The following is a 26032-nucleotide window of genomic DNA, read 5'->3' on the forward strand; positions in this document are numbered from 1 at the left end:
CCAATAGTTAGTAGGCTGTGCACCTGACTGACTCCTAGGCACATCAATATGCTCCTATTTCTAAACAAAAATTCTTTGTAGACTTGCAAAGTGACAGTTTTTCATATTTTTTCATGTAACATTGAAACAATGTTTTAGAAAAATACATACATAATATTCAGTTTTATACAGTGTTGCTTCTGCAATGTAAGTATTGGTCTAACTGGTCTAACAAAGAATCTTCTACCTGTTAAATAAGACTGCCACCAATTTAAGACACTGACCCCATTGACTAAGGCGATTTATAAGAATACTGTGATCTATGGTGTCAAATGCTTTACTCAATATGTGGCCTCTGCCCACATTTACCTGCAAGTCATTTAATATCTTAGCCAATGCAGTCTCTATACTATGATTTGTTCTAAGACCTGAAAACTGTTTATTTTTTTAGAATTTTACTTAAAAAGAAAGGTCAGAAATAGGTCTAAGCTGTCAAAGACAGAGGAGTCTAGATTATTTTATTGAACAGGGGTTAAACTACAGCATTGTTTAGACCAGGGGTCTCCAACTCCAGTGCTGGAGAGCCCCAGTGGCTGCAGATTTTCATTCTAACCCCTTTTATAATTTGTGCACTGTTTTTGCTGCTAATTAACTTCTTTAGAATTAATTTTAATTGACTTGTTTTTTTAAGATTTGTTCCCCTGAGTTTCTTCATCGTTCCTCTGAATTGCTTCATTTCTTTCTTTAAACGGCACCCAAACAGAAATGAAACGTGAAGTGAGTGAGCCAACAGAAGACCAACTAAGTCAGGGCCTGAAACTCCAACCAATTTCACTCCAAACAGTTGCTTAATTAGGTGCCGATTCTTGTTATTAATTAAATCCATTCTTTAATTCCATGGCTGGTGGCTGCTCTCATTGTGCAATACCATACATTTATGAAATTATTGATTTTCTCTTTTCTAAGAGCACTGTTAAAATGTTTTGGGGACCTGAGCAGAACAGCATTCCTGAGACCTTCACCTTTTTTATTTTCAAATATTGTATGATCAACACAGTTTGCTGGTCGTGTTTTGGCTCATTTTATCTCATTATTGTTTGGCTGCTAATTAAGGAAAAAAGAAACAATTAAGGGGTCTGAGTCTTCAAGAGCAAGTCGACTAAAATTAATTTGACAAACATAGTGACAAACAGGTCACTAATTAAGAAAAGGGTTAGAATGAAAACCTGCAGCCACTGGTGCCCTCCAGGACTGGAGTTGGGGACCCCTGGTTAAGACAATCTGGGTTTGTCTAATGACAAGTTAACTAGGTCAAGTATACTATCAATAAACATAATGGAGATTTTTACTTTGAAAAAGTCTGTTAGGAGTGGGACTGGTTCAAGGACACAAGTGAAGGGTTTTAGTTGAATAATTATTCTACAGACTTCAATACATCTATTTCAGTGAAAGAATTTAATTAAGAAGTAAACATGCTGAGGTTCAACAGGATTAACTCTGGAGGAATATATTATTTCCCATCTAATATAATTTATGTTGTTTAAAAAATGTGGCAAAACCTCACAGGTTTTACTAGAAGTGTGTATGGGGCATTTCATCAACTGAGCTAGGTTTAGAAGACAATCAATAGTTGAAAATAAAATTATTGGATTTCCTGAATAATCATGTATAATTTTGCAGAAATAGGGCTGTCTTTTATGACAGACTACTTTGTTGTAGTAGCTGTTGGTTCAACTAAAAAAAACTCCAAAATTAGTTCAAGAGCTCACAAAAAGGTGAAGTATTTCAGAAAAAAACTCAAACCACAATAAGAGGCTGTTTCATCCACCTGATCCTACATGGAAAGACTGAGTAGCTTCTTAGGATAGCTAGCTCCTATTTAACACAAAATCAATGGCATAAGAGAGAGAGAGGTTATGAGCATGCATTGATACAGCACATTGCCGCACCCACCACATGACAAACCAACTCAGGATCCCAGATTAGGACCCGAGTGCACCACACTAGTTCAGATATAGTGGAACAGTGTGAGATTTTTTACGGTGGGTGGAGTGCCAATTCTGCCACCAACTCCCAGGTTTTTCCCTACAGGTTGGAGGGCCTAATTGCAAGCCTGGATGCAGATTAACGTCATACCCAAGACGGACCAATTACAGGTTAAGGGCCTTGCTCAAGGACCCAATAAAGTGGAGTCACTTTTTGCATTTACGGGATTCTGCTTGCCAGTGCAGATCCCTAGCCTCAGAGTCACCACTCCACCATTGAAAAACTCTGGACCATAATTCGTTCCAAAACTCTGGTCGTAAACCGATTTGGTTGTGAACCGAAGCAATTTCCCCCATAGGATTGTATGTAAATACAATTAATCCGTTCCAGACCATACGAACTGTATGCAAATATATATATTTTTTAAGTTTTTAAGCACAAATATAGTTAATTAAACCATAGAATGCACAACATAATAGTAAACTAAATGTAAAAACATTGAATAACAGAGAAAACATTGCAAGAGTTTGCGCTATACTGTAAGCCTTATGACCTGATCGCTGTAAATACTCTTTAAATGAGTTTTAAGCACAGGGGGAAAAAAGGAACATTTGAACAAATCCGAACTTTATTTAGAAGCCAACCATAAGCAACCAAGAAAATAACATTGCAGGAGTTCACGCTAATAGCATTACAACCCGATCGCTGTAAACACTCTTTTTAAATGAGTTTTAAGCACAGGGGAAAAAAAGGAACATTTGAAAAAAGAGAAAAGTAACATTGCAACGATTCATGCTATGAACCGAAAAATGAACATTTGAAAAATCTGTAATACAAAAACTAACCATAAACCACCAAGAAAACTAACCTTGCATGTGTTGAGTTCTGGCATGAAGTGAGGAGGAACTGGGTGGAGAACAATCCGGTCTCGTCGCAGTTGAAGACTTGTTGCGGGATGTAGCCTTCATCCTCCACTAATTTTATGAAATTTTTCACGAATTCTTTCGCAGCTTCAGCGTCAGAACTAGCAGCCTCTCCATGCCTTACCACACTATGAATGCCACTTCTCTTGCGAAACGTTTCAAACCATCCTCCACATGTCTTTAAATTCCTCACTTTCGCCACTCATAGAAGGATAGTTTTGCAGCAAATCACCATGAATCTTCCTGGCTTTCTCGCATAACATCGCCTCGCTTACGCTATCCCCTGCAAGTTGCTTCTTGTTCAGCCACACTAGCAACAGTTTTTCCACCTCTTCCAGCACTTGAGGCCTCTGCCTGGTTAACGCTGTAACTCCTTTTGCAACATCAGCTACTTTTAATAGATTCTTTCTGCTTTAGAATAGTCAAAATCTACGATTTTGACTTCTTGTACTCGACGGTAAGATCAGTAACACGAACGCCATGCTCATACTTTTCAATAATTTCTTTCTTTACTTCGATTTCAATTTTCTGCAAAACTTTCTTCTCACCACTCTTCACTTGCTTAGAAGCCATGGTTAACTGCAAAAGCACACGAAATACTGTAGAGCACAAAGAGTTCACAGGTAAAGCACGCACGTCTGTCTGAGAACAATGAACAGGGAGAGGCTGAACACGTGCTTAAATACAGTAATCGGCGCGTACGAACCGGAAGGGAAATGAAATAGAGCACAAAGAGTTCACAGCGAAAGCATGCACGCACGTGCAAGCACACACGTCTGACCGAGAACAATGCAACACATGCGGAAATCATCGGCGCGCACAGACCAAAAGGGAAACTGGGTTGTTCGTATACCGAGTGTGTGGTCGTGAACCGAGGCAAATGTTTGGCAAACTTTTTGGTCGTAAACTGATTTGTACGTGTACCGAGACGTTCGTGAACTGAGGTTCCACTGTACAATGTTTAAAATAATCACAATAAAATTTTTTCTATTCTGTGATCAAACCCATTGTAATGAGTTCCTATGGTCCATTATTAGGTGGCAAACATCGTAATAAACCAACACCAGAGCTAGATTTTGAACAGCTACATTTCTGGCAAGCCTTATGACTGTATATAATATCCCGATAAATATTTAACAACCAAAAATGCCTAGAAATGAATTTGTTTGGTTCTAGAGATACCTGGATGCCCAGAAATGAAAGAATTTTGACTGTAAAGTAAAAGATCATGTCACATATATTTTTATATTTTTACAAAAAATAAATCCTCAGGAACTTTTGCTTCAGGGGTGGGAATCATCTTGAGTGGCTAAAACTAACCATTAATATTTCAATGGAATATACCGAGTAAGAATACCAACCAGGAAATGAAAAGACAAAAGGCACAGGCAGAGGCATAGGTCAGAATACCAAAAGTGGTCAGAGAATTGTTTGTTTAAGCCCAAAACAGCACACAGGAATCTTTCTTTTAACAACAAATGTCCTGATGTCTTATTGGAAGGGCGTTTTTTAGCTTTTGCTAATAAGAAAAGGTTAAAAAAGATTTGAGAAAAACATCTGATAACACAGTTGTCAAGAGATGTGCTCCACCACATTTACAACAAGATGTGCATTGACTTTAAACAGTACATCTGAATAATGATAAAATAATGTAAAAAATTACAAATACAAAGTACAAGAGTGCAAAAAGTTCATAGTTCTGAATATGTGGTTCCAAAACCAAGATTAAAACACTCTTTCCAACTCATCAATTTCTTCTTTTCTACATAGTCACCTTTGTTTGCAATGCAATTTTCCCAACATCATACCAACATTTTAATGCTCAATTACAACTCCTCCCGCCTTCACCGTTTCCAACAAAAATATAAAAATGTGGAAACCATCTCTCGTAATTAATTCTGGTTCTTCTTTCCATTCTGTAACCTCAGTTGGTGAAACAGTTTGTTTGCTTTGCCATTCTTTTTAACAAACAACAAATTTTGAACATCGATTAACAAATCTGTCTTGCATTTCAATGTTTTGCTGTCCTTAAATTCATACAACTTTTATGAATTTCTAAATTACAAAGGGAAGCTCAGATTCCAGCAATATACCCATATCTAAACGTAATGCCCCCAAATTATCTGTTACAAACATCATAATGTTTAAGCAGAATCCAATTTCTGAGGAACAAAAGAACAGGAATGTAGCTTTCCAGTATCTGGAAACTGTTGTGAGAAAACTGAACCCACGCCAATGTTAAACACATCAAACTTTATTTCAAGTCTTTTTTTCTTTAAGATGATAAAGGATGGGAACAGGATAAAATAGTATGATAAGAAAGTCAAATGGCTTCCTGAGACCACACCAATGTATTCTGTTTTCCTAGCAAATTTTGAGATGAAAGATACTATTGAGCTGAATTTTTAAATGAATCCTTGATAATAGTTTGCAAAGCCAATTAACTGCTAGAGCTACTTATTTGGAATATTCAAAGTCTGTCTGCAAATTTGATAATGTCATTGTTTGACATTTTATGACATAGTTACCACCATTTTCAGATTCTTGACATGTTATGTTGCCATGTTATGACTGCTATGTTTCCACCAGGGCTTATTCCCTGGTTTATTTTTATTTGCTGCTTTATTGTTGTTTTTTTAAATTATTTTAATATTTTATGTAATTTATGTCATATTTATGTACTTTCTTTTAACTGTCCTTTTAGAAGATCTGTGTACTTTGTGGGTGGAGCCCCAGGAGGCAGGGCCACCCTGACACCACTGTTGCTGGGATCTCACTCTGGTTATATATTGAGCCAGTGAGAGAACGTCAGCAGCAGATGATTGAGTTTGTGTTTGGAAATTATTGTATGTATTGCTCCTTGTATAGATTTACTGTTTTCTGGATCTTAAAGATTGAATTGGGTATTGAAACTTATTTGTTTTGAATTGCCCTTTAAGCAAATTCTTTTTACAGCTTGATTTTCTAATTGTGCTTCTGTTTGGTTTTCTTTAAGTAATTTCTCGGTTTATAAGAATTCCTTTTTTGAGATCTCTAAACAAGTCGCAGGTTGGCGGTTCCCCATGTAAGGCATTTTTGTTCAGATTGGGACTTTAGTGCATACTTTCATCTCTTAAAGCGAGCTACCCTGTTGTTAGGCCTGGGAAGGCCACAGCCTGCACATTGCAGTTAGCAAAAGATTACCACATTGGTTGGGCCTCTGTGTGGCTGGCGAGTGGCAGTCCCGGCCTGCTTTTTGAGCTTGTTTTGGAAGTCTCAAACCATTTTGCCATGGTCCTGTCTCTGTAACACAACATAGACATATGTGACATTATCACTTTGCTATATGTGACATCACCATATTAACGTTATATAAAATGGTGTAGCTCACTTTCTAGCTTCAGATCCTTAACATCTTTGAGAAAAGTGTTCTTTATTTTCCATAAAAAAGATTTTTTTCCTTTTGTTTTATTCAAACTATTTACATTTAAACATTTAAATTAAACTTTGCTTTGTTTTCAATAAAGCAAACATTTTGTTTGAAGAGATTCTTAGTTTAATTATTTCATTAACTACAAGCACCTCAGCCCAAATAAAATACTTAGATGGAGCACACCATAAGGCCACGGGTTTATCCTTTTCCAAGATATTCATGAAGACCAGAAGGGCTGTAGAGCTCAAAATGCTGATTCATTTTTTTTTATCTCTGTTCATTTTAAACGTTTTTTGGGAATTAGCCAATATTATGTGCATCATTAAAAGTTCCTTTTTTATTTTATGCCAATAGAGCCGCAAAATTCCAGGATTTTGTGTATATAAAAGTAACATCCATCCATCCATTATCTAACCTGTTACATCCTAACTACAGGGTCACGGGGGTCTGCTTGAGCCAATCCCAGCTAAGTAACAGCTTTTATAGATATTTTTTTAATTAAACAAAATGATAGTTCACACCCAAAAGCCTTAGTTTACTGTGAACGCTCCTCCACAAAACAATAGAGGTGGGTATCTGCATTTAAATTTTAATGAAAATAACTTAAACAATAGATCACCTGGGTTTAGTTTTTAATTTTAACAAAAATCAAAAATTAGACATATATTTTTTAATATGAATACAAATCTAAAAAATGAACAGAAATGTTAAAAATAACAACATTTAAGGTACATTTCCATACAAAGGATTTAGCTCAAAGTGCCTTACAAGATGTCAAAGAAATAGTTACATGCAAAAGAAAACAAGTCAAATTTAAATAAGAATAATAATGAATAAATAGCATACAAAACATAAATAATGTTAATTTTAAAGTTTCTAAATGACTGTCCAATGGTAGGGTGATATAGCCAGAAAAAATAAGAAAAACACCAGTTTTGGACAGGGGGTTGAATTCTTGTTTGCCATGATTGACATGATTTTCTTGAATTTTGTTTTCTTAAAATAAAATCAATACTTTTTTTTAAAAAAAAGAAAGAAAAAAGCCAAATCTGCGGGGGTTCCAGGCCAAAAAACCACCTAGGCCCCACTGGGCATTCAGCCTAACATAAGCATTTATTGTTTTTTTCAATAGACTTTGTTTTAGAGGATTCAACACAGGTAGTCTTGTAACAACTTGAGGTATCCGATAACATTTAGATCCTAGGCGGCAGCACAGGACTCTGACCAGGTGGTGGTGGTGGTATAGAATGCCAACATGAAATAACTGGATAAGAAAACAGAAAAAAAGTAAAGATTAAAAAAGATTGCAGATTAACAGAAAAAAATATAATACCATAGAAATTATATAAACCCAGTAAATAAAATTCAATTTTGTTAATGTGCAAAATGGCAAAACGTTTTTTTTTTTTGCATAATTTAACAGTGTAGACAGTGTGCGTTAAGATATCGTGATGCATTTAACAAAATACACACAGATAAATAACAGAAAGCAACACAACAATTTAAATATTTGCATGAGGTTTTTTGGTTGATATGATGCTGAAGGATCACTGCTGGTTCTGCCATTGTTCCTGGTGGTAGCTATCATAGGTTTGCACAACCATTCCTGGGTACAAGTAACTATTGTGAATTGGACGCTGTATAGCGCCCGACCCGGCATAGACTCACTCAGAGGCATGTGTAAAAAACACACTTTTATTTTCTTCACCTGTGGGACACGTCTTCCCCGTGAACCCCACAGGCACAACACAGTCCAAATAAGCACAAACAACCCTTCTTTCTCGAACCACCACTCCTCTCTGTCAACTTCGTCATCTTCCTCCCGATTCTGGCTCCTGAGTGGTGGTTGCTGGCCCTTTTTATAGCCCACCCGGAAGTGCTCCAGGTGCTTGATCACCTGTTTCTGATTGCACTTCTGGGTGGGGCTGTACAATTGTCCAGGCCAGCTAAGGGACCCATGCATCACCCCCTGGCGGCCACCCCAGATTCCAACAGGGCTGTGGAGAACTCCATCTCCCATGGAGCCCTGCGGGAAACTGTGGCACCATCGTCAGCCAGGGAGGGTGCCACCAAGCGTCCCGGGGGAGGTACTGAGACACCCATGGTTGCTTCCCCAGAATACAGTGGACCCTTGGTTCACGACCACAATTCGTTCCAAAACTCTGGTCGTAAACCGAGTTGGTCGTGAACCAAAGCAATTTCCCCCATAGGATTGTATGTAAATACAATTAATCCATTCCAGACAGTACAAACTGTATGTAAATATATATATTTTTTAGTTTTTAAGCACAAATATAGTTAATTATACCATAGAATGCACAGCGTAGTAGTAAACTAAATGTAAAAACATTGAATAACACTGAGAAAACGTTGAACAACAGAGAAAACTAACACTGCAATAGTTCGCGCTATAGTGCTAGGAACTGCTTGCTAAAAACACTTTTTTTGAATGAGTTTTAAGCACAGGGGAAAAAATGAACATTTGAAAAATCCATAATTTAATAAACCACCAAGAAAAGTAACATTGCAACAATGCAGGCTATGAACCCATACACAGAACTGAAAACAAAAACAAGCCTTCTCTACCTTATGCGTCCCTCCCTCTCTCGCTCTCTCTCTCTCGCATGCGCGTGCTCCTGTGTGTGTGCACGCCTCTCTCTCGCGCGCTCCTGTGTGTGTGCGTGTCTGTCTCTCTCTCGAGCTGCCTGTGTATGTGCGCGGCTCTCTCTCTCTCTGGCACTGCCTGTGTGTGTGCGTGTGTCTCTCTTTTGCAAGCCTGGAGCTCCTGTGTGTCTCTCTCGCGCGCTCCTGTGTGTGTGTGCGTCTGTCTCTCTCGCGCTGCCTGTGTGTGTGCACGGCTCTCTCTCGCGCTGCCTGTGTGTGTGCGCGGCGCTCTTTCTCTCTCTCTGGTGCTGCCTGTGTGTGTGTGTGCGTGTGTCTTTCTTTTGCAAGCCTGGAGCGCCTGTGTGTCTCTCTCGCACACTCCTGTGTGTGTGCGCGTCTGTCTCTCTCTCTCTCTCGCGCTGCCTGTGTGTGTGCACGGCCCTCTCTCTTGCGCTGCCTGTGTGTGTGTGTGTGTGTGTGTGTGTGTGTGTGTGTGTGTGTGTCGCGCTCTCTTGCTCTCTCTCTTGCTCGCTGCACAGGAAATGGACAGGGAGAGACTGAACATGTACAAACCCAAAGGGAACCTGGCTTGTTCGTATACCGAGTGTGTGGTCGTGAAATGAGGCAAAAGTTTGGCAAACTTTTTGGTCGTAAACCGATTTGTACGTGTACCGAGACATTCGTGAACCGAGGTTCCACTGTATATGTAGAAAAGGCGTCCAGGCTGGGCATGGGACCTGGCTGCCCACCACACTATTCATAAAATAAGACTAATACCTTGTAGCTGTATCAACCTCTTTTTATAAGTCATGAGATGAGAAGGCTACATCTGTAGCTGTAAGAATACAAAACAATGAAGAGTGAAGTATACTTGTACAAATAAACATGACAAAGTTATTTATTATTTGTAAATTAAACACAAATAAGAGCATAAAAGGTTAGGGCATTGTCAGGTGATCCCCATATAAAAAAAGATGTGATAAAAAAACAAAGTGGTTTTACAGACGCAAGATTAGATGCAATCAAGATGGTGGTTAAGCCAGCTATGAGGTGGAAGACCCCGAAGGAGTGGGCTCAGGCGACCAGATCCTGCAAGAGACGTCAGACCCCATAGTTCTTTCTCTAGTTGCATGTGCAGATAGAAAAGGGGAGAGGCATTAGACAACAGCACCTTCCCTTACCTCAGGGTGGAACTATCATTTGACAAGCCCTGGAGTTGTCCCCTAAGTGCATGTGTGTGACATATCTTATGTATCAACAGAATTCATCTAATGAAGGCACAATATTTCATAAACCGTCAGAAATTACAGTTCACCAGAGAACACTGGGCCCACATAATGCTCTTTTCTTGAGTAGATAGATAGATAGATAGATAGATAGATAGATAGATAGATAGATAGATAGATAGATAGATAGATAGATAGATAGATAGATAGATAGATAGATAGATAGATAGATAGATAGATAGATAGATAGATAGATAGATAGATAGATAGATAGATAGATAGATAGATAGATAATGCAATAAATACAAGGTTGGGTTGGGTTTGAATACACTTCAGAAGACAGGGAATTTTAGTGCCTTAGAAGACAGACTTTGGTAAATAATGAAATAGTTTATTTAAAAATTATATATATCCATTTTCGTATTGAATACAGTCACTTAGAAAACAATACAACAGTTTTACAAATGAAGTAATTTAGCAAGCTATGGCAAAATCATTTTTTATCGCTTAAACAAACTTCCATGGCAGGGTTGTTTCTAAGTTTTGATTGTATCAGGGTCTTTAGACCCCTTTATTAATGTCTAGATATAAATGAAGACCAAGGAGGTGTACCCCCTTGGAGTTTTAAGTTTGATTATATTAATTTTTTGTTGGAGGGTATAATAATAACAGGATGAAATGATCGCTGGTTTTGCAGAATAGATAATGGGCTTAAGCCTCTAAAGACACCCCCCCCCCCTCGGCAGCACTGTTTCATAGCACAGCCTTCAAAAAGAATATGTCAGTCATTACCAACTACCAGATTGAAGGCAGATGGATTACATATTCTTCCCTCATTCATACTTGGTGACACTTTAGTTTGGGTACTGCAAAAATATATCTATTACTCATTAATTCTTCTGTAACAAAACCTTAACAATGGATTCTTTTGGTGTTCATAAGATTTATAAAGCATCAGTAAAGGGGTTTTTCATCTGTGTAACGTGGCCTACTAAAATAAATTCACTTTTGAATGGTCAGAGGTGACTTAAATTAGACATGTGTCTCTTGACATTACATACGTCAATGTAAGACTTGTGAATCTTTCATACTCATGAGTAGTTTCACCAGCATATCAAATGCCTCACTGTACAGAGTTGATTAACTTTTTTACTGATGCTTTGTTTGTGTTATAAATACCAAAAGAAGCTTTATTAAGGTCTTGTTACATAGCATTATGTAAACTTTTTTTTATCACAATCATTCATTCATTTTCTGGTCCCGTTTATTCTTATATATTGTTGCAGTGTGGAAAGGGTCAATACACCAGTTTTTTTTTTTTATTAAAAACTGCTTGTCTGGAGCAGGGTCACAGGGAAACTGGCGCCAAGCCCAGTAAGCATAGGTTGCAACCAACATAAGAATTGGGTGCCAGTCCATCACAGGGTGAACACACACACATGCAAACCCCATGTGGGGAGTACTCAGGACTTGAACCCGGGTCTCTTTGTTGCAAGAAAGCAGCACTTACCTCTGCACCATGGTGCTGTCCAGCATCAATATTATGTAGTATATATAAAATGTATATACAGTATACTTATATACAGTATGTATACTATACTACAGTATATAATTTTTCAGGAAAAATTATGATTGGATAACAGGGTAGCAGTGTAGTAAATGCTCCGTCTTACAGTTTCAAGAGAATCAGCTCACATGGGATCACTGTTTGTGTTTTGTGAGGAATTTTCACGTACTGCATATGTCTGTGGGTTTTTCTCCAGTTTACCTACAACATCTCTGAGGTATACATGCTATGGTAAGTGGAGAGTCAGTTGAGTTTGTGTTTGTGTAAGTGTGCCCCATCAAGGGTTGATTCCAGCCTTATGCACGATGAACAGGGGACTGACTCTGCCTCCTGCAAGCTTTAAACTGAAATACGCAGGTGCAGTAAATGGATGGATTTTGAAGCGTAAAACCAGAAATGAATTTATTAGACACATCTGCACAGTTTTATGACTGTCAGTCCCCTGCATGGATATGAATATTAAATCACCAAGAGTTCCCATCTACTGGAGGAAGCAGTTTCTTTTAGTTTTGCTTACTTTGTTGCATGGTAAAAGCCAATCTAGGTCACTCAGCTCACAAAGAAACATCATGACAGAATTACTAGCTATGAAAGCAGCAGGATTCAAGATTTAAAACTTCTTTTCAGGATCAAAGAGGGACACTTTTTGATTTTATTTTCTTTTATTTTAAAAGAAAGTTTAGGTAACAAAAAATCCCAAGAGTGACTAATGATAATGATCCAGTGGATGCATTCGCAATTTCTCTGGACCGACGTTAGTTCTTAACACAGAAATAAAGAAGTTACTTAATTCTTCAATGTGAACTTTAATTAAAAGAGAATGAAAGGAAGATGAGGCACAGCAGTCTATCACTTGCTGTAAATACTTGACAGCCTTTCATACAACCTTAATCAATAAAGAATTTCTTCAATCATAAGGCAGGCTGTTTCATTGTTTGATTTTAATCAGGGTTCTTGACGGCATCTCTTGGGTACTGGACACTTGAGAGTGAAAGTTAAACAAAACAGAAAGTAAAATTGATCGGGCTTTGATAATACAGGCTATTTTTGATTTTTAAAGATTTTCATTTTTTTAAAGAAAGAAAACAGCTTTTTGGTAATCATTTATAAAATCCATTTGCATGTCAGTTGTTTATTAATGTAGGCATTCTTGCATTTATGGTTGTAATATATGCATTTTAAAACGAATAATCACACCAGTGTGCATCCATTTTAGTTTATTATAAAGAAGAATAAAAATAGCATTTCATCCTTGAGTGGCTTGAAGCCTGACCTTTCATAGTTAATGGCCTTCTAATTATTGGGAATTCACCTCTCCTCACCTTACGTAGCATTAAAATGTAGCCAAATTATAACTCTAAAACGATACCTTCACTGATTCACAAGAGTTGTTCTGTTGGATTAGAAGGAAGACAACAGATGTGAGGCCCCTGGTTATTTCTTGATTAGCCCCTCGATTGTTTTGTATTAAGGGCGGCGATTAAAGTACATGGCAATGGCTGAGGGCCTTACATTTTATTCCACATTAAAAGCAGTGCTAGTTAACAATCAAAATATTTCAATGTCATCACTTTGTAACTATTTTTTAACATAAGCAGGGGATTGATATTAACCTTCATCTTGATGATCACTTTTATCACTGGCAATAACAGAACGTTTTCAAGGGAAAAAAGCAAATAAATCAATTTTGTACCACTGTTATCATAGTTACATTTGTTATATAATGTGGTGAGTCAGGCTTGTGTGTGGATGTGTGTCCAGAACACTGTGAGGCTGATCAGTGTAATGAATTCCCCTCTTCTCCGATATAGCGATTAAAATCACCGCTGTATTGATTTACCTCTGAACGCTTAACATAACCAGCATTTACAGAGTCCATTGGAACATTTAACAATCAACAAAAGTGTGCATTTACTTCTAATTCTAAGACGCAGTATACATGTAATTAATTCCTGCTAAACAGGACAGTTTTAAAAAAAGTCTTACAGGACTGCTTTGAATTCATACCTGTACATGATGTCTTGCGGGTTGACTAATAGAGCTGCTAACGATGGCAGCCCAAATGACCTGTAAAAGAGTGTAACGATAGCTGATGGCAGCAAACTCTAAATTCCTTTGCTGCCGGTTGTAACAAAGTGACCCTGAGATAAAATTATTCTGTCACTGCAGGAGGTAGCGCCAGCTGTTCTCAGTTAGGATATCTAAGAGCATGAAACCTACTGCTTTAAATTTTGGATTTGGTAAAATATGGGTAAAAAAGACAAATCTGGCCAGCCCTTTATCAGATAAGCAAGATGATAATAATGGTTTTAAGGTGAATACTTTTCTAGTATCTGTAATAATGTATAGTCTGATTTAGAAAGAATATCACGATTTCAGTTTAAAACTATAGTTAAAATAAATACATTTCCATTATTTTCATATATGTGCAGTATGGTCTATTATATTGGTTTTGTGTACATTTTCCTTTAAGTAATGGCATGGGTATAACTATACTCTTGGCCATTGAAGCAGACATAAAGGGTATGTTAGGCACCATATTATGGTATCCACCAGTTTGTTATCCATATATAATTTAGAATTAAGGTTATATTATTAGTGAATCATAATTCAAGGACATGTTTAATGCTAAAATAATATAACATATATACACCTGCTTAATCATATCTTGGGGTTCCAGAGTGAAGATTGCTGCCACAGTATTCAGCATAGATAGATAGATAGATAGATAGATAGATAGATAGATAGATAGATAGATAGATAGATAGATAGATAGATAGATAGATAGATAGATAGATAGATAGATAGATAGATAGATAGATAGATAGATAGATAGATAGATAGATAGATAGATAGATAGATAGATAGATGACACTTTATTTATCTACAAAGGGAAATTAAACTTTTACAGAAGCAATATATAAAGATATAAACATTATAATAAAAACAAACAACAACCCCCCGAAAACACATAAGAATGTTTGGCTTGGATAATTGAGAGCTGCTGCAGTCAATAACAGGCTTGCAGGAGGGAATAAGCTGTCAGTCCTGTTCAGGTCTATACTGAAAGTCATTAAAATTTGAATAGAGAAGGTCTGGCGTGTGCTGTCCACAAATTGAACATGCTGATTGACATTTGTTTCCTTGTTTGAAGTCAGCAGCATTCGGAACGCTTCATCAATAAGATATTGGTACATAGTGAATCATTTCCATTGCTGAGGCAGCCAGGACAATGTAACTCCTTTCCCTGGGCTGTAATGTGGATGAATTCAGAATTTCAATGTCTGAATCATACAATCACACATAAGGCAGAAAGGAACTCCAGGCCCTCGCAAGGCCCATTTATGCACACATGCACACACACTGGGGCCAACTCAAAGTAACACATTTTTTTATTGACGTGCAGAGCGATTGACAGAGAGGTGGAAATGAAGGTGCAGCAGGGGGCTGAATCAGAATACATAGAAGAAAAACAGGGAATTTTAAGAGACCACAAATTACAAATGGGGTCAGGGACAAACCCATTAAATTACATTTAAAGGGAGTTGAATAAATTTTATTTATTTGATATTAAATAAAGCTAACAATTGGGATTTTTGGAGAAACTTTTGGTTTGTTTTAAAGTCGAATCCTAGCTTAAGGTGGAGGAAGATATCAGATGTGAAGACCACTATCTACCGATGTCTCATTATACAACTTCTATCGTGGGTATGTCAGATTTGCCAACCACAGTTGCTGATCTCTTTGCTGAACCATGTAGCAGCACTACTTAAAATGTCCAACATATCCCACATAGCCCTGAAGGTATAACACTATCAGATAGATTTGGAGGGTGCAGGGGCTGCTGGGGAAGAAGATTGAATAAGCGGGCCCTTTAAAAAGGAACCTAAAAGACACCTGGAAGATTACGATCATTCATCTGTTTGTTAATACGCCTCATACACACAACTGGATTATGACTTGACCACCTTGGATTACAGTTTCTGTCTAGATGTATGTGTTGACCTGTGCCTGCCTGTCCATATGAATTTGTACTGATTGGATAAGTCTTCATCTGAGGGAGTTATCCCAATCACCTCAAACTCCACACCACATCAGGAACCTGGTAGAACAAAAGCTGTTCACAGGGTTTTTCAAACACACATCCATCATCAACTGCCCCTGCTATACTGGACTGTTTTGCACATTGTTGTTAGTGTTTACTGTTTGCTGTTAGTGCTGTAATTTATTATTGCCATCGGGCAGCTAGGGGGGGGGTCTTTGCATACATTGTTTTGGTTATATTGTGTGTTCTTTTTTCATTATTTGATTAATATATTTCATTGCTATTCATCTGTTCATTGTGCCACTAACAGTGTCTCTGTGTGTGAGTGTGTGCATGCCTGTGTAAATATATACACCAGGAATACTAAAGATAAAGAAAACTTGTGACTTAACAGTTACAATCCCAGTGAGGCATCATGCAGATGTGTTGATGTTGGTATAAAGGAGCCCCAGTAACGTTTCTTGACATACTTCTGCTAAATAATTCATTGGCTGAAAGTCCTCGGTGTTTGTGTTTGTCGGAGAGAGGATGTACAGCATTGTTCATAATGACACTTAGTTTTGTTTTCATTCTTTCTTTTGCTTCTACCTCCAGAGGGTCCAGAGTGTGCCCCATAACTGAGCCTACCCTTTTAATTAGCTTGTTGATACAGTGGGCCTCTCTTAAAGTGATGTTACCAGCCCAGCACACCACATCATAGAAAATCGCACTGGCCATCACAGAGTTTTAGAAGATCTGAAAGATGTCGCCTCCTACATTAAAGGAACATGTTCTCCTAAGGAAAAAGAGCCCTTTCTTATATAGTTGTTCTGTGTTTTGAGAGAATACCAACCTGTCATTAATGTGGACTCCCAAATTCTTGTAGGAATGCGACAGCCACTCCCTGAATACTGCCCAGACATAGAGACTCTTTGGTTGGTGAAAGTCAGTAAACAGTTCCTTTTTTTGATGATGTTAAGATGCAGACAACTCTGAAATCTGAGAATTTCTGCAAGTAACATGACCTGGTGTTATACTTATAGTCTAAGGTGTACAGAGCAAAGAGAATAGGAGATAGGACTGCTGCATGCGGTACTCCAGTGTTGCTCACATCCATATCAGAAACATAGTCCTTGAGTCTCACAAACTGTGGTCTACCAGACAGACATCATAGGCTAATCCACCTGCATATCTCTGAGTTTGCCCCGTAACAGGGATTGCTGGATGGTACTGAAGGCACTGGAGAAATCTAAAAACATAGTCCTCACAGTGCTGACATCTTTTTCCAAGTGAGAATGAGCCTTGTGGAGCAGAGAGATAATTATATCCTCCACTCCAATCGTTGTCTTATAGGCAAACTGCAGTTGGTTCAGGTGGACTAGCACAAGAGGACTCATATAGTTCAGGACCAGCCTGTCAAATGTCTTCATGATTTGAGACATAAGTGCCACAGGTCTGCAATTATTAGGTGAAGATGCACCTGATTTCTTTAGAAACAGGAAGAATGCAGGACATTTTCCACAGCAGCGACACTTTCTGAAGCCTTAGAAGCAGACTGAACAAGTGACAGTGGACACCACAAAATTGGTCAGCACAGGCCTTAAGAACTCGAGGACTAACTCCATCTGGTCCTTCAGCTTCTCCTGGGCATAGCTTCTTCATAATGTCTCCTTAGATGATCTTCAGTTTTGGATAGCCCACACTAATGGTCAGACATGGACTTGTCACTGGCCATTCCAGTTAATGTGTTAGGAGTTGTTGATGTAGTAGGGATGGTGTGGGCAGACTGGTCGTTGGAAGAAGGTGAAACTGGAATAGAAAATCTATTAAAAAATTAGTTCTGGGCATTAGCTTTGTCCACCTTCCCTTCTAGTACCCGAACCTTGCATTGCTTGAGTCCAGTAATTATGCCCAGTCCATTCCAGACACCCTTCATGTTATTCTGATTGAGTTGGTTTTCTGTTTTAGCTTTGAAAGCTTCCTTTGCTTCACTCAGATTTTTCTTTAGCACAGACTATACGTCCTTCACATCATCTTTGTCACCGGATTTGAATGCACCCTTCTACTCATTTTGGAGACACACTGTCTGCACAAGATGCTAAAGTAAATAAAATATTAAACTGACTTAAAAAGTGTGCATGAACCTAAAAGTAACACCTGCTATACATAATCATCATGAATTATTTCAGCTTAAAGGCTTGAACTTTCAAAAGAAAAATTTTCATTCAGTGATTGAAAATGAATGAATGAAAATTAATAAGTCCAGATACAAACAATACCAGCAGATTTTTTATATTGCATTAATTTTAGAATACAGTAATCCCTCCTCCATCGCGGGGGTTGCGTTCCAGAGCCACCCGCGAAATAAGAAAATCCGCGAAGTAGAAACCATATGTTTATATGGTTATTTTTATATTGCCATGCTTGGGTCACAGATTTGCGCAGAAACACAGGAGGTTGTAGAGAGACAGGAACGTTATTCAAACACTGCAAACAAACATTTGTCTCTTTTTCAAAACTTTAAACTGTGCTCCATGACAAGACAGAGATGACAGTTCTGTCTCACAATTAAAAGAATGCAAACATATCTTCCTCTTCAAAGGAGTGCGTGTCAGGAGCACAGAATGTCACATAGATAGAGAAAACAATCTCTAGCAAACAAATCAATAGGGCTGTTTGGCTTTTAAGTATGCGAAGCACAAAGCACAAAGCTGTTGAAGGCGGCAGCTCACACCCCCTCCGTCAGGAGCAGGGAGAGAGAGAGAGAGAGAGATAGAGAGAGACAGAGTTTGTTTTTCAGTCAAAAATCAATACGTGCCCTTCGAGCTTTTAAGTATGCGAAGCACCGTGCAGCATGTCGTTTCAGGAAGCAGCTGCACAAAAGATAGCAACGTAAAGATAATCTTTCAGCATTTTTAGACGAGCGTCCGTATCGTCTAGGTGTGCGAACAGCCCCCCTGCTCAATCCCCATACGTCAGGATCAGAGAAAGTCAGCGCAAGAGAGAGAGAAGAGTAAGCAATCTAGCTTCTCAGCCATCTGCCAATAGCGTCCCTTGTATGAAATCAACTGGGCAAACCAACTGAGGAAGCATGTACCAGGAATTAAAAGACCCATTGTCCGCAAAAATCCGCGAACCAGCAAAAAATCCGCGATATATATTTAAATATGCTTACATATAAAATCCGCGATGGAGTGAAGCCGCGAAAGGCGAAGCGCGATATAGCGAGGGATCACTGTATAATAAAATAAGCACATATTTTACTATTTCAAGAAATGAGCATATGTAACGTAATTATTTTATGTATTATTTATGATTAAAATTGAAAAAAAAGTTTTACTTTTGTATGTATATAAATATGTATCATATTTAAAGGATAATTTCTGTATTTTTCAAGGCAAAGTAATTTTTTTACAGTCATGGTATAAATGTATTTTCCACAAGAAATTGTGTTCTAAAATACAACATTTTCTATAAATTAAAAAAAAATACCTAGCCTGTTCTTGAATTTTAAAATGGAGGGGAAGCAGCCATGATAAAAACTTATTGAATATATCCATATTGCAAAATACGAATGTAATCAAGTATTGATCCATGTTTTGAGATTGCCCACATATATTTAGTTAAGATTTGTCATCATGTGCACAAAACAGGAAAAAAACAAAAGATTTTTGTGAGATTCAACCATTTTAATGAGAGACAGGTTGTGCACTTTACCTCTCTGATCGTCAGCCTCTGCAGTAACCCTCCAGCCTCAGGGGCCTGGTTTCATTTTTAGACGTTGTCTCCAAGCAACATCAGTGACGTTATTGAATGTTGATGCCCAGACGTGAACTGGTGACTCTGTCCTTTTGACAACTAGATAGTAGTCACTGCAAAAACTGGGATACTTTCGATTACTCACAATCTTTTGGAACATATGACAAAAATAATTAAACATTGATTTAAAATTGCTGCAAATCACAACTCATAACTATCTCACTATATTATGGACTTAAGCTAATATCTACTTATTTTATATTTACTCATGCAGAAAAGTTGTCCTCAGTTCTTTTATTACTATATCGTCAGCAGGAGTGACAAAACTTCAGTAACTGTGTTTTTAGTGCTTCAGCCTGTTTCGTCACGGTTTGGTGCACAACACGCCACAGAAAGTGCATAATGCAAGTGTTGATCGGCACTGCGAACTTAGTATTCACATGCAGGTAGCTTTGGTTCTATCAAAAACCTAAGGCTTTTATAAAAAAAAATGGAGTGCAGTGCGGTCAGTTCAGGTCAGATTAGTTGTTTTGTATACAAAGTACAGTGAAAGTCCTATGTGAATGTGTTACCAACATGCAACACATGGCCGCTCGACATGACTCTTGTTCTGTAGGGTATGTAAAATAACAATACAGGATGTATCAAGAAAATAGTAGGCACTGTTTAAGGAAAAAATAATTGTATGATTTGAGTGTGCATCTGTCGTTAAACCACAATGTGTGTATATGAATCCTTCTGTGTCAGTATGGGTTATAAAAATATGACGTAAGTACACATGGCATAAGAAAATAACATGATTGGAGTACACATGTGCCACTGGTACCACGTTATGAATCACAGCGGATGTGTATCCAATCTGACTATTTCTGACCGTTCTGACACTATATCAGACACTCAGCAGACTTTGTGTAGAGCATCATTTGTAACAAGTCACAGCCGAATATAATCATTGAAGAAACAGAACTGCTGAGACAAAAGTAATATTGTGTACCATACAGCCTGAAGCAACGGAAATTTGGTGAATTGGGTTTACACCTGTGGAAAAAATCAAAACTTCATCCAAAATGGCTGCTGCAAGCAGGTGAGGTAACAAAAATAGTACCAAGAAACTGTGATAAAATGTATTCATTCCAGTCTACTTTTATTGCCACAAGCATGCCTCAGAAACGTATAGGGCATGTTTCCTTAAATTGAAATATTTACTGCTTCAAACTGGATGTATTCAGTAAAGTTGTAAGGCTTTTGTTTTCATGTTTGGTCTCCATTTTAAAATGCATTAACAGACTGGGTATTTTTTATTCTTTATAAATAATACCTCAGTTTAGAACACAGTTTTATATGGCAAATTAAGTTCATATTTAGCACTATTGTGAAGAAATTACTCTGACTTGAAAAATACTAAATGTATCCTTTAATCAATCTTTATTATCATTTGCTTCAATTTAGAGTATATGGAAAAAAACAACTAATTACATTTCCAAGTAAAATATGAAAGCCTGAGTTTTGGATTTTGGTATAATGATAACAAACATGATTAACCAACAGCCAGTCATCTTTGCTTTTGCTTGCAACAGCTATTAAACATCATTGTTCATTGTAGATTATTGAATGGAAAATTGTTAATTTATATAGATTCTTGCCTAAATTGAAACATTGTGTGGCGGGCGGCCGAGTCACGCCCCTTTGACACTAGATCCAGGGGAACACCCATGGGCTACACCCTATGTTCCCTGGAACACTTGGTGGCAGCCCCCCTGGGTTGCATCGGGGCCATAATGGTGGAACACTGAAGCTCATCCCTGTTGGGCTCCATGGCCACCGCCAGTGGGAGCTGCATGGCTTAACGAGCCCATGTGGGATGGACTGCAGCCACACCCGGGGGTGCTATAAAAGGAGCCTGCAGCCACCACTCTAGGTGCCAGAGTTGGGACGAGGACGAGGACGACAACAACGACGACAACGACAAAGCTGCCTGAGAGGAGTGGATGAAGTACCTGTGTAGAGTATTTTGTTGTGTTTTCTTGCACTGTGGTGTGCTTATGCGGGACTGTGTTGAGCCAGTGGGACACAGGGAAGACGTGCCCCACGGCTGAAGAAAAAAAAAAGTCCTTTTTTTTGATTTTTACACGTGTCTCCATTGTCAGTCTGTGTCGGGTCGGGCACCTATATAGTGCCTTTCACAACTGCTATATATACAGAGAGCCATGTAACAACTATAGCAATTATTGTAGGCTAATAAACAGAAAATGTAAGTAAATGTAAATGTATACCTTTGTAAATATTTGAATTATCATTGCACAGATTCCAATATTAAATGATTCTGTCTTTGTTTATTTAAAAATAAAGTTATACATGGCATGGATAATAAAGATGATGGTACTGAAAGGCTTGCTCAAATACATTTTAATTGTTGATATCAGTGTGCTGTAAAACCTTTAAATGTTTTAATGTGTTCATTTTTAGAAGAGCCTTATTGGAGCAGTAATCCTTTTTCCGTTCTGCCTAATCCATTCAGGGTAAAATAGTGAAATGATTAATATGTGCTGGGCATAACTCATGAATGACCTTAATTGAATGTACAGTAATGGCCGGCTGGAAATAATAATAAATATTGAGAAAGGCTTTTAATTTTTTTGCAAACTTTATTTGAAATATTTATTTTTTCTGGTCAAAAAGAAAAACCGTAAATCGTACTCTGTAGGCAATACATTGCTGTTAGATGAATAGCTTTCAAAATTTAAAAGGTCATGCATGTCTGCATTTGCACTGCATTGTGCCAAATCCGCTTGCAATCCGTGATCGTATTTGGGAGTGTAAAGGTGCCTCTTTTCCAGATATAACTCATACTTCCAATCTTTGCAAATGTAATTTAGAGGGTGGACAAATGGATGGAAAAATGTATATAAAGGACGTAAAGCACAGCCATAACATGAATACCGTAAGATGCTTCCTTGTTTTATAATTCTAGTTATGTGCCTGTTTCAGTAATCTGCCCTTTGACTTGCCCTTTGTTTTGCTGGGCAACCCCTTTTCTTTCCTAAGCCAATTCCACAGCAGATAGAAGATGAGCATGATTCTTCAGATTTACAGGAGGAAAAGAAATGTGAGACAAAGAAAACCACAAGCCCATGTTTAAATGAAAATAAATGTAATTTCTGTCTTGTTAGAATTCTATTTTTTTTTTTACTACTGGATAATAGTTGATTATACGTTCCTCTGCACATATCTAAAATCTCATTTTCACAAAACACAAATTAAGCATCCAACTAAATGTAGGAATTGTATTTGGTATAAAAAAGAGTAAAGCATTTAATCTAACCACAATGTCCAATTTTATATGCAAGGGCAGTGTGCCAGTGACATTTTTTAAATTACTTTAAAAGAGATTCCAAATACACCTTGTCACATTCGGCACAACACAGGTGGCCAAAGGCATTGAAAATTGCGATACATGTCTGCGATCTGCAAAGAACATCTCCTATACAGATGGTGATTTGCAATTAGATTGGCACATGGTCTCAAATTTTAAAAAGAACCTCTAACCCTCAGTATGGAACAGACTTCGTTAACATTAATAGATGCAAACTCCAGCTATCTGCATATCAATCTTGAAATTATTTCTGTTGACCTTTTTAAATATTACCCCTGTAAATGATGAGGTTATTCAGAAACATGACATGTTTCTTCCTGTGATAAATGGAAAGGAGATGAGAAAAGTGAAAAGTCGCACGTCTTTGAGAAGCATTCTAAACTGAAAGTAAGTAACATGGGCATGATGTATACAAACAGCCTCATATGATATAGCACTCTTCCATAGTAAAGAGCATCATAAGACATTTTTCAGGTTTGCAGTTCAAATAGTTACTTACATGGACATATATTTTACATGTGGAGAGCAGGTAGGTTAAGTGAGCTGTGCAAGGTTCACAAGAAATCAAAAAGGAGGACTGAACAAGCAGTCTCTTCTGTAACAGCCTTGTTAGTCAGCCTAAATTATGATCTGTCCTCAAATACATTCAAAAATGCAAAATAAATGCAGTTTTCTGATATTATGAGATTAATTTCTCCCATAACTAATGTACCAGTGATGGCCGACACCTTCAATGTTCTTAAAAACTGTCATTTAGAATGGAACAAATACCGCTCATTGTATCTTATCTCCACTCTTATTGTTTTGTACTTTTCCCATGCCCGTACATCTTCATAAACCTATCTTTCGGTTTGCACCTACTGTCATCATCTTATTTGTCTGTCTGTCTATCCACATGAAACATCTTGGCTCTCAATAAATCAATTCAGCTAAAATTTGGTACGCTTGTTATTCAAGCTGATTTATCAGGAAAGTTACACCTTGGTTGAGATATTTTTAATAAGTGCACCGTACAAATTTTGACATTTGGAAAAACTGTCATTTCAAAGCATTGACGATATTATGGAATTGTTCACCTTAAAGCAAAGAAACATTCTGTTTGACCTCAAATAGTGATTAATTTACTATGTTCCATTTACTTTGAGAGAGATTATTTCAGCTTGTATATTTTGTTTATTCCCTGTTCTAATCATCCAGTAGCTGCCCTTGACACAAAATAAATCTCCAGTGTTACTTATTGAAATGGCAGCAGAATCACACAGACAGCAACACACTGTCACGTCACCAGCTTTCATAAACTCACTTCTCCTGCTGCTTGAAGTCATACCAGGCAATTTAAATGATCTTTGTAATCATAAAAGTAAAACAATGTAACCAAGGAAATCTAAACGTCACCTCGCTTATCTTTAAATTAAGCCCATGTAGTCCCTTTTTATGTTAGACTAAAAAACCCACACGACAGCGTTATTTGCAGTGTGGGAGGAGAAAGGCCATCCCATCCCATCCTTCCGTTTTGGCCTTTAATCTGGGTAATAACACCACCTCCTCCTTGGCTGGGATGCCCGTTCCTTTCCTACATAAGATTGCAATGATTCAGTATTCTTCCAACACTATAAGTTATCAGCATCCTTCTATCCATGCTATGCTTCTATTCACTGCAGCCAACATTTTTAGATTGAGACTTTTATTATAATTTCTTTCAAAAATGTTATGTTTAAGAAATATGAACTACAATTAGCCATAGGTTCTCCAATACAAAATGTGCAGTTTGTACATCACTTGAGTAGGAATCTGGTACCTGTGAAAGCCTAATTGAGTACTGTTTACAGGTACATGATATTGTGACATGCTACCAAAAACATGGTGTGATCTCCAGAGGGTGCCACTGAGCCCCAAACCCGAGACACAATCACACCAAAACAGAACTGGGTGCAAATAAAATGTTTTTTATACACAAGAGCTTCTTTTTCAAATTCACACCACAATCTTCAATGAACTCAGTTACCTCCTTTTGCTCCTCTAGTTGAGTTTTCTCCTCTGACCCCACCCTTAAAGTGAGATGGCTTCCTTTTATGGTAGACCCGGGAGTACTTCTAGAGCCACGACCTCACATAATGGAAGCACTTCCAGGTCATACGACAGCCTCCCAAACCAGGGAGGTGTATTCACAAAGGTACTCCCTGGTGGCATCAAAGGACCCCAACAGGGTCTCCCTTCAAAACTACAAGTCCCAGTCAACCCTGCAGGTGTCCAGACCGGGGTCAAACCAGAGGAGCACTGCCTCCTCTCATATGAACTGTTCAGAATCCCCTAGTCCATCCAGTATTCTTTGATGTCACTGGGATAGGAATCAAAAAACATCTCCTCTAACGTTATCCCTCCATCGTGGCCTCCGGGTTAAGCAAGGATTCATGTTCCATCCCAGTCAGGATGCCATTCCATCTACTATGGCATTTACAATGGATTTTGTGAACACGACTACTGCATGTAATTTCATTCTTTTAGCACTGTTAATTCTGAACTTAACTCATTGTTACAAAAGTGCAATATCGGTCTCGTTAATAAAGTAGATAAACAAAAGTAAAAATATGCTGCAACTTTAAAAACAGTAACCTAAGTCCTTAAACACACTTAAATGTTATGCCTTACACCATTTTCTAATTTATTTCTTTTGCCTTATGAGGATATGTTAAGGCTTCTAAATACAGGTGGTGCAGTGGTAGTGCTGCTGTCTTGCAGTAAAGAGATCATGGGTTTGTGTCCCGGGTCCTCCCTGTGTGGAGAGTGTTTTGAGTAGTGAGAAAAACGCTAAATTAATGTAAAGAATTATTATTAAGGAGTGCCATTGCACATCCTTACATTTTAAGCTAGTATACAGCAGTGGTGTAGCTAGGGGGTGGCAAGGGGGGACATCTGTCCCCGGGCGCAGCATCCAGTAGATGCCAAATTTCCCTTCCCCATTACATTTTGGCAAACAGGAGGGGGCGCAAAATCTTCAGTTGTCCCTGGGCACTGAAAACCCTAGCTACGCCTCTGGTATACAGTATCTACTCTTCTTTTAAGGTTTCAGCAAAACATTTCTGCTGTAATGTTCACTCCTTAGTAAAACTGCAACTATTAAATATTTTTATTTTAGAAATGGCTATTAATAACTAAGTTAATTAGATAAGCTACAGAGG

The 26032-nt window shown here is 37.9% G+C and overlaps 1 protein-coding gene across 1 annotated transcript in view; it reads left to right on the forward strand.

Moving 5' to 3' along the window:
• The window catches only part of cntnap5b (contactin associated protein family member 5b), a 544617-nt gene that overhangs the window by 431033 nt on the left and 87552 nt on the right, over positions 1–26032 (forward strand). The gene's annotated exons all lie outside the window — the stretch shown is intronic.

This window comes from Erpetoichthys calabaricus, chromosome 8 (assembly GCF_900747795.2).
Source record: "Erpetoichthys calabaricus chromosome 8, fErpCal1.3, whole genome shotgun sequence".
In the NCBI taxonomy this organism is placed as follows: domain Eukaryota; kingdom Metazoa; phylum Chordata; class Cladistia; order Polypteriformes; family Polypteridae; genus Erpetoichthys; species Erpetoichthys calabaricus.